The 16,430-nt window shown below is 42.5% G+C and overlaps 1 long non-coding RNA gene across 2 annotated transcripts in view; it reads left to right on the top strand.

The window, feature by feature from the left end:
• Positions 1 to 9,903, top strand: part of LOC127139148 (uncharacterized) — a 161,662-nt gene extending 151,759 nt beyond the window's left edge. For both annotated transcript variants that reach the window (XR_007809138.1, XR_007809137.1), the window contains exons 10-11: positions 8,867 to 8,968; positions 9,794 to 9,903. This is a non-coding gene — a long non-coding RNA (uncharacterized LOC127139148). The remainder of the gene's footprint in view (positions 1 to 8,866; positions 8,969 to 9,793) is intronic.
• The last annotated feature ends 6,527 nt before the right edge of the window (positions 9,904 to 16,430 follow it).

Below are 16,430 nucleotides of genomic sequence, written 5' to 3'. Positions count from 1 at the left end.
GCTTGCATTTCAAAGTTGTGTACATCTTTTAATGCAATTATGAGAGGTGGGCCCTTCGCTGAAATGATTTGAATGCTAATTTGAACGTTGATCATCATAGTTAACCATCGTTTACATAATTACCCCGTAATTAGCATCACATTACAGCAATATTATTGGCATTAAGCAATTAATTAAACCCAAATATGGACTGTTGCATTGCATTGTTTGTGTGTTTGTGTCTGTTTGTGTTTGCCTGTGCTTCCATAATCAAATTTTTTTGTTTTGGACCAAACCAAATCTAATGCTCCTGTGCTTCGATTGCTGTTTCCCAAACAAGTATTTTCACTTGGCTACTTTTGGCTGCCTTTGAAGGCTCCTGGAGTTGGAATATTGATTTGGATCCCACTTAGAAAACAAACAGAAACAGCGCATGTGTGTATGTGTGTGTGTGTGTGTGTGTGTGTGTGTGTTTGTAAGAGAAAGAGAGGCCTAATAATTTGCCCTGCACCATGTCCTCCTTGGCCTCTTCCCTCTCATCATCATCATCTTTAATCAAATAAATATGCTCACAAGCCCCCCATTCTCTGCATGACATCTTCAATAGTGAGATGAAATTCCCTCTCCAGAGTGAGGATAACACACACAGGGAGAGAAGTTGAGGAGGGGGGTGTCTGGGGGGCTGGGGGTGAGGAGGGAGGTGCAGCTTCCCTAATGGCGGTCGGCTTGTCAGGATTAGGGCAACGGGGGCTGTAAAATCTACGCCTGATGAGGTGACTAGCTCTCTCTCTCAGCTCCAGCGCTTTACAGATTTGCCCACCTCTCCGGAACTTTCTCCACTCACGCGGCCGCTGTTGCCGCCGCCGTGCTTGGGTGCAGCTCGCTCTCTCCCTCTCTCTCTCCTTTGAAGTCCACTTTTGAGTGCATGCTTCGATGCCATCCATCCGAGCCCCCCCAACTTTATGTTTCAGGCTACAGTAAATTGGCTGATTTCATTACCATTCAGGTGAAGATTGTGGGTGTGTGTATGTGTGTGTGTGTGTGAGGTTCTTCTTTTTGGATTTCTTCTTAAAGCAGCTTCTCAAAACCTCCTCTTTAAAAAGGAAAAAAAAAGCAGCAGTAGAATGTCAGCACAGGGTGAAGCAGGTGCGAAAGGTTTAACTGTTGCCAGCCGAGACGCCAGGCCAACTCTGGCAGCTAATCCCCGAGGTATTTAATGAACTTTTTCTCTTAAACCGCCTCTGCTAATACTCAGAGGCCGTGCTCTTACACGTAGCGAAAGCACTGGAAGCCACGAAGACAACGATAACGTTTTTTTTTATACCTGTAATAGAGGTTTTAAGGGGTAGGTCCTCTATTTGGAAAAGGAATGATTTAAATTTGCAGCTCTCTTCAACCTCAGGCTTGTCTTTTTTTGTGAGGAAAGAGACTCAAATGTAAAGAGTGTATTATTATTGTTATTATTATTGAGAGGTGGATTGCTAAACCGTTTTGGGAGTGGATATGTAGTTTTTGTGATGCCTGCAGTGCTGGAGATATTTGAGCTTCCCCTAACCTTTTTCGTGGTCTTATTTTCATGATTTTCATCTTTTGCCTTGTCTGATTTATTAGCGCCCTTCCACACTTCCACACCCAGCTGCACACAAACACACACACACACACACCAATGAAAGAAAAAGAAACAAAACACATACGCCAAAGGAAAGATCTCACGAGCAAGGTTGGCTGTCAGAACAATTGGGAGCACTGGAAAATAAAGCTTCCTCGCTGGCGAATTACCTTTCTGCCTGTAATTCCAGAGGTTTTACTGAAACATTAAGTGAACAGGCAGGCAGGAAAGAACACACACATGCACACACACACAAAAAAATAGTCGAAATATCCCTAGGCTGTTTCTTTTTGCTCCAGACGTACAGAAACAAAATGAACTCCCAAGTTCAGGTTGAGGCTCAGCTTAGCCCCGAGGTTCTACCAACAAAAGTGCGTGTGTAAGTGTGTGTGTGTGTGTGTTGTGAGGACATTCGGCCTGATTCCCCCTCCCCTCTTCTCTCACCTCACACACACACACGCGCACACACATCTACCCATCCTGCAGTAAATGAAGTGACAGGACAATTTGCATTACTGCCCTTGACTTGAGCCTAGCTTTCACACAGACAAACATACATGCAAAGACACACACACACATAATTACATGCATAAACACATTACCTCACACTTGTACTCATTCATCATAATGAGCATAAAATCAGCACTTGGTTTCTTTATTTTACCTTACATGTGTTCTCTGTCTGACACCATGAATATGTAGCTCTGGGTTTTTAAGCGAAGCAATATTCAGCCAAAAGGGGGGGAAGCGTTAGTGTTTATGCCCGTTTGTAGTCATGTGTCATGTCGGGTTTGGATCTTTCCGGTAAAGCCTCGGGGTCAGGTGTTAGGTTCAACACTTGTGCAGAAATCAGGATGACCTGTACTGCCTCGGGGCTGCAACACCAAGCACAACAAACTGACAGAGGCACGGCGCTAACACTGCCAGGGTGGAATCATGGGTAGAGGAAGGCCTTAATGGCATCTGGGTGAGGTAGGTTCTTCCACAGGTTGGGGGTTCAATTCTTCAATAGACCAAAAACCCCTCTCTTCTAAATTGACTTTAATTATTGCTTTTCCTTAATAAAAGTGTTAACTTCATCCCAGAGAACATGTGAAGGACAAAACAATACACTGAAAGAGCTGACAAAAGCAAGTCAGAGCTTTATTAGGACTTTATTTTATGAATGTCTTTATTTGTTTCTGATGTGACATTGTTTGAAATCTGTGAGGGTTCATTGCTAAGGGTGGACTCTGAAACTACATAAAGATAGCCTGTGATGAAACATTTCACTTGTTCAATTTAGAAAATGATTTTGAGAGAAATAGACAATTGAGTCCTTTGTATGAACAGGTAAACAGAAATACGTCATGTAGCTATTCTTGAGATCAAAGATGGTAACTCAGACATGTTATAATTCAATTTTAAACAACCAAAGACACAAGTTTATCACTTACACAGAGATGAACAACAGTGTCTTGTGAGATCAAGGACAACATTTTTTATGTCCCTGCAAATGATTAAATCTTCCTGTTGTTGAAGGACAGAAAAGACCTGTTCTTGTGCACAATGAAAGGTAACTGTAAAAACCTACAATTAAAAAAGTATTACCTAAATTACATTTAATCGATTTGATTAAAGTTAGACTGACACATGATGAAAACTGATGCAGGTTTTTGTCAAAAGGACGAAACCTAAATCGAAATGTGATGTCACATCTAGCACAACTTAATACACAGTAAATTCACACAGTAAGTGTGTCAGAATCTCAAATATAGTGACAGAGAGCTGTGGTCTTATGACGAGGCCCACGGAAATAAAGAAACCGCCAGAAGAGAATGGCATCAGCACCCCCCTGGCTGTCCACCCGTGGCAGATCAATAGACTCGCCAAGCATCCGACACGCTGCCTCTGATGGAGGCGTGTTGGAGCACAGGGCCGGGAATAAGTCGAGGGGTTCAGGGCACACCGGTCCATCATGGTGTGTCACGGTGATGAAATGAGTTGTCTCCAGTCACCAGATCGATGGCTGACATAAGAGCGTTGAGCTGCTGAGAGGGGCCAATGGAGGGAAGGGGGAAGGAGGAAGAAAAGAAGGGGAGCGGGCTTCCTAAAGTTATTACCTCCACCTCGCTGTCAGAAATCACGGCGTGATGCATTACATGTGTTCCCTGTTGTGTAGTGTGTGTAAGGGGAGCACAAACAGAGGGGAACGGGATGAAAAATGTAGTTTCCGCTCCATTCGTCTCCCATATACCACTGTGTTCTCACGGACAGGCGGGAATGTCCCAGCGTACTTTTGTTTGTAAATAGGCATCACTCACAGTGGCGTTCCTTCAGCACAGCAGCCAAACTGAAAGATTTACATTTGGCATTTTAAGCTTTGAGACGTCACTTTTAGTCATAGCTATTATGATAAAGCTGCAGCAGGATGGGATTCACTTCAAGAAAAACATATCATTACTATCATTATGTGTAGTTAAATGTCACTTTTGACCAAATACCTTGCAATTTATGTCAATATTTACTTTGTTTTTAGTTACATTTGTAGTTTAATTAGCTGCTTAGTTTTTCTTTATGGTTATTTTTAGTATTGATGAATTTTCAACAAAAACAGGAACGAGTAATCCTGCATTTTTATGCAAGCAACTGAATCACCTATCAGAGTTACTTACAACAGCAGCATCACACACACACACCCACCCCACACACACACACACTTGGATGATCAAAAACAAAGAGAGGGTGAAATAACTCTTTTATACTTAAGACATCTGAATAACAATCCATTAGTTTACCCTCTGTGCATGTGTTGATGAATACCATTTAAATAAGGGCAGGCCACGCCCCTTGAATCATTTGATGACGATTGATCGTGACACGCTAATTTTTCAAGGGTAATTTCCAAAATGCGCCTCACACGTAACGTCTGGACTTATTAATACAAACGATGGGGCTTCGTCTCCTCGCTCCCACCCCCCCTTTGGCATGCGACGTTGTTCGTCTGCTCCTGGCAATAATAAATCACACCGTGACAAGTGCCGCACTCTTAACCTTGATGGACTGAGAATCAGCGACCCCCTTCAAATAAAGCTTGATTACGCGATTGGCATCGATCATTGCTCTTGTCTTCTTCAATAAGGAGGTGCTTATTCCGCCGCTTTGACCCTGATGTCTGAACCAAAAATAAATAAAGAAACGGCCAGGACTTCAGTTTAAAGAACTTGTAATTCCTTTAATGGTGGCATGCTGAACAGCAAGAAAAAACTCTTCTCCACAAACCATTTCATGATGTTTTTAGATTTATTTATCTATTTATAGTCTAATGTAGTTTTCAAATCTTATCTGCCTCAGGATGAGATCAATGCTCTCAATGAAGTTTTTAAACAAATATGGTTCAGTTAAAGGAAGTAGTGAAGGGACCAATCAGAAATGAGATGCATCTGGGATGACTGTTACCACCAACTAATTTGAAACTTGAAATTTTTGCATCCATATAATACTGTAACACCATCATGAGCACATATCTTTGATCATATTCTGCACATGTAGAAACAGAGAATGAGTTCAAGTTATAAAGGATCCTGTTATTGGTGATTTTGTATATGTGGTCAAATATGTGGTCAAATAATTCCCATGATTCGTGTTTAATATTAAATGTTCTTGTAATTATTCACAGTGATTCACTTTTTTAAGAGAAAAGACATGTTAAATTTAAATTCAAATGATACTTACAGTATACGACTGATGAAGCAGTGAGTTAAGAGGCATGTGAAAGGACAAAAACAGTGTTTTATTTTTACTTTCATTTCACATCCACCCACTCACCCAGGGAGGCCAGGGGACCCACGGGTAATACCTCAGGTCCAGCGCACAGACCTGTCTGTCAGTGTTACTCACAGGGGTTTGAATGCGCCGTGACAGGTGCCAATCTGCGGTGCCTGACGATAACGGTGTCACCCAGCCGGCGCTCGGAGGCAGCGACCTTAGCAGCCGCCTTTACAGATGCCAAACATTTGAAGTTGTCGGGTAGTTTAGGAATAACAATGGTGTTGCTGCATTTGTGTGAATCCAGAAATGTGTCTCCTACATTCTTTGTGGTTGATTTATGGGTTCTGAGATGAAGTGATAACCTGTTTAATGCTAGGGTGGATTTTCTTGTGTTTGTGTGACATTTACCTTTGCTGTCACATGGTTTATGCATGAAGCCAGTGATGCTTTTGGATACAAAACACTCAAGTCTCTACTGCTGTCTACTGTAGTAAAACTTTATCATCTAATCTGTTTTAAATGGTAAAGGTGATACTGTGATTTGTCTAGATTGTCTTCTTTGAATTTAATGAAGTTTGGTTGTCTTGTATCTGGTGAATCTACCAGATTGTGTTTAAAACAGTGCATGTCAAGTCTTTTATGCACTGGATATATGACTATCATATCACACCAGATCCTGATAAACATAATTGCAGTATTTATTTATTTGAAAATGTAATTAAATACTTATGATGCAGTGATGATGCATCCAGTGTACTATATGACAGGAGAATTTGCAGTGTTTCCCAAAGGAGAGAGTTGGCATTTCTGCTCACTTTACCCCCTTCCTGTTTACATGAGTCAGTGTGTGTATGTGTTTTGGTTGGTTGAATCAGGCGGGGTAATAACAGGTGTCAGGAGCCATAAGTGGCACTGACACATACACATACACACCTACATGTACTTGTAGTGTATCCACACTCAGACCATAAATTTGCACAAACATACACAGAAATTACACATATTTGTGCACACGCTAAAAAGAGCATGTGCAGGTGAGAATGGAGAACGCAGATAGACAGATACAGGAAGTGTAGACACAAAACACTATATCAGCTCAGTAATTATTCCAGGGTTATCATGGTTGGTTAGTTAGAACAGAAAACCTACATTAAAAACCTTAAAATGGGAATTTTAAAAGGTGTGGGGATTACCACGTTACCATGTTGGCTCTGTGTAATGAAAGACTGAGTTGCATTATGGAAAGGGTAGCATCCAGTGTTTTGGAGTGTTTTCAGCTTATCTCAACCTCTACTGCATCAGTTTTGACCATTCTTCTGTGGAAATGCAGCACACAACAACTTTGCTCTTTAGCAGCAATATCACAAAAATATTGAATGAATATCTTGCCAAGAGAGTTACTCATCAGCCTCCTTCTTCTGCAAAGATCAGAGCTATTTGCCAGAATGTACATCTGCATTTGTTCTCAACTACAGTATCTGACTGCTGTAGTGTAGTTGCAGACTAGGTGAGAGTGTGAGATTTTGTTTGTTCAGTAGCTACACACACATACACACACATAGAAAACCTGAAGTCCAGCCGTGTCTTCTCCTTGTTTTCCTGCCCTCCCTCTCAGCAGATTTCCCTTCAGAAGCCTCTCTGCTCCTCCCACACACTGAAGATCAATTTGTCTTGCCGACAGGAATCCATATTTTTCTCATCGCAGGTACTGCTTCTTCCAGGACCCCCTCACCCCCTACCCGCATCCCGCCCCCGGTCCACCCCACCATCACCTCACTGCATTCGTCCATCCGCCACCCCGCCCTCCGACCTCCCCCTACCCAAGTGCAGCTGAATCAGCTCTCAGCCCCTGCTGCATGGACAACTAGCAAACTAACAAACACCTTACACACAACCAAACCACTCCTATATACTAACATAAATGCATGTCAAAATATACACACATACTGTTGCATACACAAACACACAACTGTCCTTTTGTTCTTGTCCAATTTACGGTGGCGGAGCAGTGGCGGTCCCTGCGGCTGTTTTCCAAAGGTATTCCATCACTCTGCTGCAAAACCTGAGGGGGAAAAGTAGATGCACACAAAGTGGGTAAAGCGAGAAGAAAAAAAGCAGCAGCCTGATATCAACAGGGGAGTGGTTGAGGGAGGGAGGCATTTTACAAGACGTTTTTCTCTCACCGTTGTCTACCTTGGTCCGAGGAAAGACCGGCGGGCTCCCTTGTGGCCGCAGCCACGATCAATACTACACAAGAGTTGAATTAGACCTCAAGTGGAGCGCACATCTACCTTGGCGGAGGCAGGGGCCGACCTGAAATCCCTTGAACATTTACTTTCTTTCCACCGAGTTAACCAATAACTGGATGAAATGAGAGGGAAAAGAGCAGCTGTCTTTCCTGTTTCTTATCTCTGCTTTTTTTTTCTTTTTTTTATCCTCTCCCTCTCCGCCTCTGTCTCTCCTCCCCTCGTCCTCGCCTCTCGCCATCGCTCTCGGCGCTCAAACTCTCAGTATCTGTTTTGCTTTAAAAGAGTCACTTGAGCAGAAATGAAATGCACAATTAGCAGATATCCAGAAGAAATGGGACACACACACACACGCATGCATGCATGTGTAAGCATTGTAATCACACACACACACACATTTTTTCACATATATCCTTGATTTAATCATGTTCTCTCATTGACATCGACTCATGCTTCAGGAGCTCCAAGGGACAAGTGTTTTTCAAAGCAATAAAATGTGAGATATGTAGAAATCTTTAAGATATGTCTTCATCTCCATTTGTGTTGTTTCTGCATCGATCACCTGTCCTTCAAACAGTGTGGCCAGTGCTGTGACTTCTCTGTCAGATCCCACCCCACCCCACCCCCGTTTATTTGGCATGTTGTTGTAACTTGGTGGACATTTGAGGATGTGTCTGCTGTCCCATGAACTGCATGCCTCCAGTATCACAGCTGAACAGACATGAGCATGTTGTGTGGTTGTTTTCAGTTGTTCACATACATTGTACACAAATCAGTCATCATTTGTAGATTTGTTTTTTTAAGAAGCACGTTGAAACTGTTTTATGTAATTATTTAAGACTGATAATGCTCCATAAACATTCAGAAAAATAAGTTTTGTCTAAATGTGACGTACAGAATGTACGTTATCATGCAATTGATTGAAAAACTGAACAACTATGAGAGGCAGACCTGTGTAGGTTTCACCTCCTCTTCCTCCCTGCCTCACTCCAACCTGCACAGTTCCCACCTCACTGCAGCCACTGAAGAGATTTAATTGGAAGATTAAGGTGTTTTAGGCATCGATTTCATGTAGACTGTTTTTTTTTTTTTTCATTCACTGAATGCAGAGGTACTTTTTGTGTGTGTGTGTGTGTGTGTGTGTGTGTGAAGTGATACTGTGCTGGGAGGATACTCTTAAGACAATTAGGAAACTCTGTTAAAGACAGAGACGTGGTATTAAACATTTCATAGAAAATATATAATATTTTAGTACTGACTGTTTTCTACCTCTCGTCCATAGGTGAGTGGCATCTGATCTAACCACTGAACATCGTCATCATCATCATCATCATCCTTCCAGTCACCCCTCATGCACCTGCCTCCCCTCCCAGTGTTAAATCAGGTAGGTGCCTTTACCCTGCCAGATGCCTCCTGCTGAATTTGGGTCAGAAGTGCACACTAACACACACACACAGGAGCACACACATACACACTACCACACACAATTTCTCTCCTGGATCAATAGAAGGCACTCAGTGCAGCTGACGGCCTCTCACACCTGATACTTCGCCCAAACACCCTACAACCCACTCCCCCCCACAACACACACACTCCAACCTGGCGAGGGACCAATTACACCAACCAGAGGGAATTACCCAGAGTCCCCCACTTGTCTGGAGTGATATCTCCAAGGATTACAGGTACTTAGCTCCCATTATGTCTGCTCTATTACCTGCCCACCGCCTCTTAACACACACCAACCTCCTCTGTTCGCCTGTTTGCACAACAATTCCTCCCATCGGCCTGCTACCTTTTCACTTCTCAATGGCCGCTTTGTGGCATTGAGAAAGGTGTGTGTGTCCATGACTGTGTGTGTGGAGGACACACATTTTTTTTATCCCTGCTCATTCTCTCCTCAGGTACATGCTGTCTTACTTGGCACATTTTCATGCTTATAGTTTTTATAGACGCACTAATGTTCTTTCTTCGTCTTTCACACATACTTTTTTTCTCTCTCTCACACACACACACACACACACACACACGGTCTTTTCAATTAAGGATGCACTCTTTGAAGCACACAGACTACACAGTTTTTTTTGCACACACATTCATTTGTGCAAACACTCTTCGTGTCAACACACCTGTATGCACACTTATTGCGTATGCACCCACTTTCTCCACACACACATATTCTAACTTGTACAAATTATCTCCTTGTTGCCAGACGCACATGCTCTCTGTCAGCACACACACACTCCCAGACGAGAGGTAAGCTGATCTCTCTGACAGACAGACGACTGGCAGCTTGGAGAGCCGAGGGCGCTGAGAAGGTAATTACCCGTGACAGACGTACCTGTGTAGGTTTCACCTCCTCCTTTCTCCACCTCTTCCTCCCTCCTCCTCCTCCCTGCCTCACTCCAACCTGCACTTATCACAGTTACCATCTCACCGCAGCCACTGAGGAGATTTAATTGGAAGATTAAGGTGTTTTAGGCATCGATTTCATGTCGGCTGTTTATTTTTTTTTTTTCCTCTACTGAGTGCAGAGGCAGCTTTCCTCCACTGGCGGTGCTGTGCTGTGTTATGTGTGAAGTAATGCCTCTGCTGGGAGGCTACTCTTCAGACTGAATAGGAAGCATGGTTTTGTTTTCAAATCTGAAATCCTGTGGAAATAAGATAAACCTGTTGAGTGGAGGCTGTCTTGTTCAGTTGCTGTTGCCTGGCTGTTCCAGGCCTGATCGATTTCAGGAAAATGTCCAGTTGCACTTGGTTTCCTGGAGTTAGTTTGTCTTGGATGATGATTTTAATAATGTCTTCCTTTTATATCTTTGTTGGTGAATGGATAAACCCCTGTAAATGAGATTAGGTACAATAACGTCAGGTGTTTGCTGACATGCTACTTTGACAGAGTAGATGAATATTTTTAGCATATTTTTTAAAATATTATGTTAGTTTTATCATTTGTCACTGTCACATCATATGAAGAAAGTTTCAAATTCCCTGAAAGTGGCATGTTCTGCCCTTGTTTGCATGGGTTTGTTTTCACAGTAGGAATACGAGCAACTCAGGTAGACTGGTAAATAATCAAGGGCTAGAATAAAATAAGTTGCCTTGAGTTCTAATATTTGAATAATCAGCATTTCAGGCTTCTGTAAGACCCTGAATGTACTTCTTGTGCAGGAATTTGTGCACTGATAATTTCTGTTAACATACAGTTTAAACCACAAGTAAACAGAAAGATGCAACTTTCCTGGAAGTCACACTTGGACCAAACTGATATTTTCACATTGAAACTGTGTGTGGAAAGCATGAAAACATACACCTACTGTTCCTACACACATTTACATACTGTTAATAATTTCACGTCTCTATTAGCCAGGTGTTAAGGGGTCCCTGAGGTCGCATTTCATCAGGAATCAACAACCTGTTATAAACACCAACTACCTTCCCTTTCTTTCCTGCGTCAACCACAACCATCTGGCACCAGGCCACAAAAATAGACTCAAAAGCGTTGGTAACAATTAGCAGTCGCTGTACCCGGGGACCACACAACAACCCACCTGATTTTCATACCCTGCATTTCGTTGCCCCCCTTCCCCACCCTCATCAGGACGCTATCAATAGCCAGACACCTGTTTCCTGCCAACGCTAGCTAGGCCCTCTATGGCTGCACCTGTATGTGCTTACACAAGAGCCTCGAGAGGAGTATTTATGTGGATGGGACTGCAGGGCTGGTATCAGGCTTTGCTAATGCAATCACAGGAAGGACAGGGAACACTTGACGAGTGTGAAGCAAGCCAACGGTGGGGTGAATTCACTCGAATCAAGACAGGATGTGAATTTTCAAAAGAAGCTCAAACGGGAAATCTTTTGACCCTGAAATGACTATTCAGATGATTAAAATGATTGGTGTGCATGTTGGCTAATCTTAGAGGCAAAGTGGTTAAAGGGACAATGCACATGACTACGAGTATTTGTCCAGGAACATTCATTTGTCCAGATGCTGAGATTTCTCATCTGTTGGTGTGATTAATTCAAAAGTATTTAGTTCTCTGCTTTCCTGTCCTTCATCTTACCTATCCCAGCATAAATACTGACTTGTGCGGATCACCTATATAGATTTTCTAATTCTCCACAAATTAAAAAAGCAAATGTGACCCTGTATGACTTTTTACTTACATTTGGCTTCTTGGAATTGGTAGAAGCCGCTTTTTGTGAATACTTAAAATCTGATTTCATTCCAGTATCACAACATCAGTTACTGTCTGTTTCTGCAGGCAAGTACTAGCCTACTGTATGTTGTTGTTGCCTGAGTCAGCCAGCTTGGCAACCAGTCAACCATTTGCTATGAAAAAGTGGCAAGAGTCAATTATTGTGTAAAAACAGGCCTGCATCAGCTGGCCTGTATGCAATCCTTAAGTCATATTAACAGTATAGTATCCATAGGAGTAATCTGCAGTGTCCATTAGATGATTTTGCACCTCAGAATTGATATTCAGTTCCTTTGCAGAAGTGGTGTATTCTTTTTGTAGCAAGGTAGAGAGTAGGGGTGTGGAGACTGTGGTGCAGGAGAACACAGACCTGAAACACTGGCATAACCATGATCTTTCCCTAACGTTAAGTGTTTTAGTAGCTCGACCCTAACCTTCTTTATTCTAAATAATCTCTATTAGTACTACATTCATTAAACTAGAAGTCTTAGAAGTCTTAGAGGAGTGATCCCTCTTCTATTGCTCTCTTTGAAGAATCTCTTGTCTTTTTCTCACATGGATCAAATTATATGATGTATAGACTGGAAAGCAATAAGTTTTCCAACATAAACACCAAACTGTGCCTTTTGTCTTTACCCTCTGATACGACTCAGGAGACTGTCCTGATAGCAGCAGGTGCACTCGACCTCTGTTGTTGTCAAAGTCCTGTGTTTTTTCAACCCACTATGCAGACTTTGCCTGCTAGAGGTGGTCTATCTATAAAACATAATTATGGGTCATTATAAGCTGCTTGTACAGAAACTGTGGTGTCAGTTTTTGGGGGAGGATAGTCTCCTGCAAAGTTGTCTGAGCTGAAATTGTAAACTTGTGATTCTGGGCTACTTGACTTAGCAGTTAAACTCGTATTCTAGACGGTCCTTAAATCTGTCATTTGCTTTAAACAAAACTGAGAGCAGCTCATCAAGACACATTCCACAGTGTCAGCAGCAAGTGATGACAGTCTGCATCAACCAGAAATACAGCCACTTATTCAGCAGGGAAACCAGTCAGTCAGTCTCTCACACAGCCAGCCATCCATTACCTCCAAACCAAACAGAGATCCAGACATCGAGGAACAAACTGCAGAGTCAAGCATGGAAGGGCAGGTGATTAATGCCAACACAGTGTTTCCCTGTTCGTGGCCAAAGTGTTATTGATTTGATTTTAGAGGGGCGAGAAAAGGTTAGCGTTTGCAGGCCGTGGTTTGAGGTCGGCTGTGTGTGATGGGAGGAGTAATGACCCCTCCCTCCTCGGTAGGAGCCGCTGAAGCGGTCAACCAGGAAATGGAGACAATCCCTAGCCAGGCGCCAAGCAACGTTCTGTCCTTTACACCGCTGATATGTGTGAAGTGGACATTCACCGGCTATCGAGTGCCACGTACTACTACACCTAAGAGCCATTATAAGTTTTAAATGGCCAAAATAGCAAGACAGAGTAGTGGTGGAGATCAGAGGCTAACATAGCTGTGGGTTTCAGTCATGACCTACCAACCCTGACTTTTTAAAATCTCTACAGTTTGTTATTATAAATAATGGGTCCAGAGCGAGTGTGTGATATTATAGTAAGCTGCATTCAAGGTTTGTAATCCCAGGCTTGTTGGCACTGATTGAATTGTAGAGGTGATTTCACCCTGCATGTAACCCTGTGTTCGTGCATTATCAGAAGGTACCAGTACTTTTCTGAGATACAACAAGGTTAGGTCGGCTAAAAGCATTTCTAGCATCACTGTTTTGCTTCAGTCACCTCTCCCTCTCTCGTGACTGGAAGCTGTGAGCTTGCTACGCGGTAACCACTGAAATTAAATAACTGCAAAGCATGAAAAACGTAAATAAATGAGATTCACTCAAAGCAGGGTAAGACATGTTCCCTTGTATATCAGGCACATGACAAGATCACACTCCCAGAGTCGAGTTAATTTTCGTCCTCCCCCTCCATCCTTACCCTCCCTCCATTCTCTGTCATTTTCAGGGAAAAAGGTGCTGTAGCCATATGACAGTAATTAACAACTGACAAAAATATCCCCTCCCTTAACATGAGGTGGGAAATCACAAAAGTTATTTTCTCATTAATTTGCCAGCCCTGCTCCCTTTAACACACCGAGATGGCAACGCAGGACCTGAGGTACAAGCTTAATAAGGCACCGTACTGTTTTGTTTGTTGGTTTGTGGGAGGGGGAAGTGCTTCTGTTGATGTACAGTGTGATCCTTCAGCTTGATTTTACTGTAAATCAGGATTCAGCATCTTAACCGTCAGTCACACAGGATAGATTTGATTAGGCTTCCAGATATATATATGAATTTCCTCTATGATAACACTGGCGCATGTATTTACCCCACCCCACCCCACCCCTTGCATCTCTGTTGTGTTACATTACTTGACTGGCCTCTGTAAGAAGTGAAAAATGAGGAAAAACTTGTGAGGTAAATAGGGATATTTCTCACTGATAATGCCCATTCATCAGTTAATTTAAGTTTATTACTATTTTCCTTAGAACCAAGATGTATTCATCAAAGATGCACATTGTCCATGATTAGTAGGATTTGTAAGGTGGCCTTTAAAGCTTATCCTGTAATGGTACAGGGTTTACCCTGTACTAAATTAATGTATAAAATCCCATATAAACGAAACCAAAAACTGAGCAAACTTGAAGTTTTCCAGGTTGCTCCTGCTTTGTCAACATGTGTTAGTATCCACTAGGTACAACCATGTCTTGTCTGTCAAGTTAGTAATTTGTGAACTGTGCTGCACTATCAGGGACAGACAGATGGTTTGATATTCACAGAAAACAGACTTTCTTTTTCTACCCTCCCTCTGTGTATTTGGCTACCTCTGCTCCCCTTAACTCTCCTTGTGTTTCAATCAATAATAGGATTTGACTGATATAGATTTTTGAAGTCCACTTCTTTCAGATTGAAGTTGGCACCACCCCCTTCAGCACCCTAAAGCAGTATCTGGCACATGAATTTGCAGGTTGGCACCTCTGATTGTTGCTCAAGAAAATCAGATACCTCCATCATATAAATGGACAACTCTGATCGACTGACACCTGATATTTATTAAAAGGCCAACATCAGCCTGATAATATCAGTCCAAAGCACATATCCAACCTTTTCTCCCATAGCTCTCTGTTTCATTCTCTATATTTTAAATTCTCTCCGTCTTTCTTTCTGCCATTCTGGCTATGTCTCTCTCACCATCAGAGAGCCGGACAAAGCCTCATCACAGCCATAACTACACACAGAGAAAGAAACACACCTCTTGGATGCCTCAGGGAAGCCAGAGTTTGTCATTCATGTGTTTGTTCTTTAACAAGATGGAAGAAAGGAGAAAAAAAGACAAACGCCTAACCAGCAGACTTAAATGAAGCTACAAACTCCCTAAAATACCCCGCTACCCTGTCACCCCCTCTGCTTCTAAGCTGCGTTGCATCAGACCGGGGGGATAGGTGCCATTAGGCCTGCATATTTAAAGCCACCTAAATGTGTGGAGCAGGTGGCGCACAATGCACTCTTGTTGTTATTTGGTTCGCGCAGTCAAGATGGCAGATTTCATAATGCTTTCAAATGGCACATAACAGGGAGAAGCCTCACAGGACTGCCAAGAACAATTTCGCCAGGAGCCAAAGAGGAGCAGCAGGCTGCAGCACGTACCTTTTTCAACAAAGAGACAGAGGAAGGAGGATGTCTCGAAATGCACAGTGTGGGATAGTAAATCACCTTTTAACTATCGAGTTTGTTTGCTGAATTCTAATAAGCTTTTTAGTATCAGGAAAACTGCAGATGAATCAGTCGTATCCCTCAGCAACACCAGAGAGTGGTGAAACAGTCAATTAGAAATCTGAATAAATACAGAACAGGTAAAGTCAGCATCAAGAGGCTGAGGCCATTTTTTGTTTAACAAATATAAATTCAGTAAAGACATTCATTGCATACATGTGCAACATCAGCCATCAAGGTCATATTAAGTCATTGATGTTAGCGGTTACTTTTCTGGACTTTGCTAGCATCTTTATTAAAATAAAAATAAAAATACTTCAGGTGACTATTCAAACTAACACCATTAATAAAAACAAAATCCATCACCCTTCCTCTGCCCCTCAAAGTAAATTATAAAAAAATAATTGTAAAAAATGATCTCAAACTGACAATCTCCTCCCGGTTGGTCTCTTGGCGAAGCCTCACCGCTCCGTGGAGGAACTCGGCAGGGACTCGTGTCTCATCCGCCCGTTCAAATAAGCCCACAGATGTCGAGAGGACTCCCCCACCAACACCACCGCGCACACACGCACGCACACACACATTCGACCCACCTCCAACACTGTTTGTAATGAAATCTAACACTTGGAAGAGGAGAAGTGGACCGACCACCTGTGCATCCAATTGTTCAGCATTCGCAGACACACAGGAGAGAAAAGAGAGATGAGGAAGAGGGGGAGAATGGGTAGAGGAATCAAAGCCACACGAGAACACACATACTGATACACACACACAAGCGTAAAGAAGAAAGGAATGCAAACCATTTAGGAGATTTTAAGAAAGAAAATGGGTTCATAGAATGTTTCAAAGTTAGTGTTTGTGCACATACACATGCGCATATTCAGTACAGTATGTG

Source organism: Lates calcarifer, linkage group LG7_2 (assembly GCF_001640805.2).
Source record: "Lates calcarifer isolate ASB-BC8 linkage group LG7_2, TLL_Latcal_v3, whole genome shotgun sequence".
NCBI lineage: Eukaryota > Metazoa > Chordata > Actinopteri > Centropomidae > Lates > Lates calcarifer.
The sequence above is the reverse complement of the archived record's forward strand: the minus strand, read 5'-3'. Positions and strand labels throughout refer to the sequence as shown.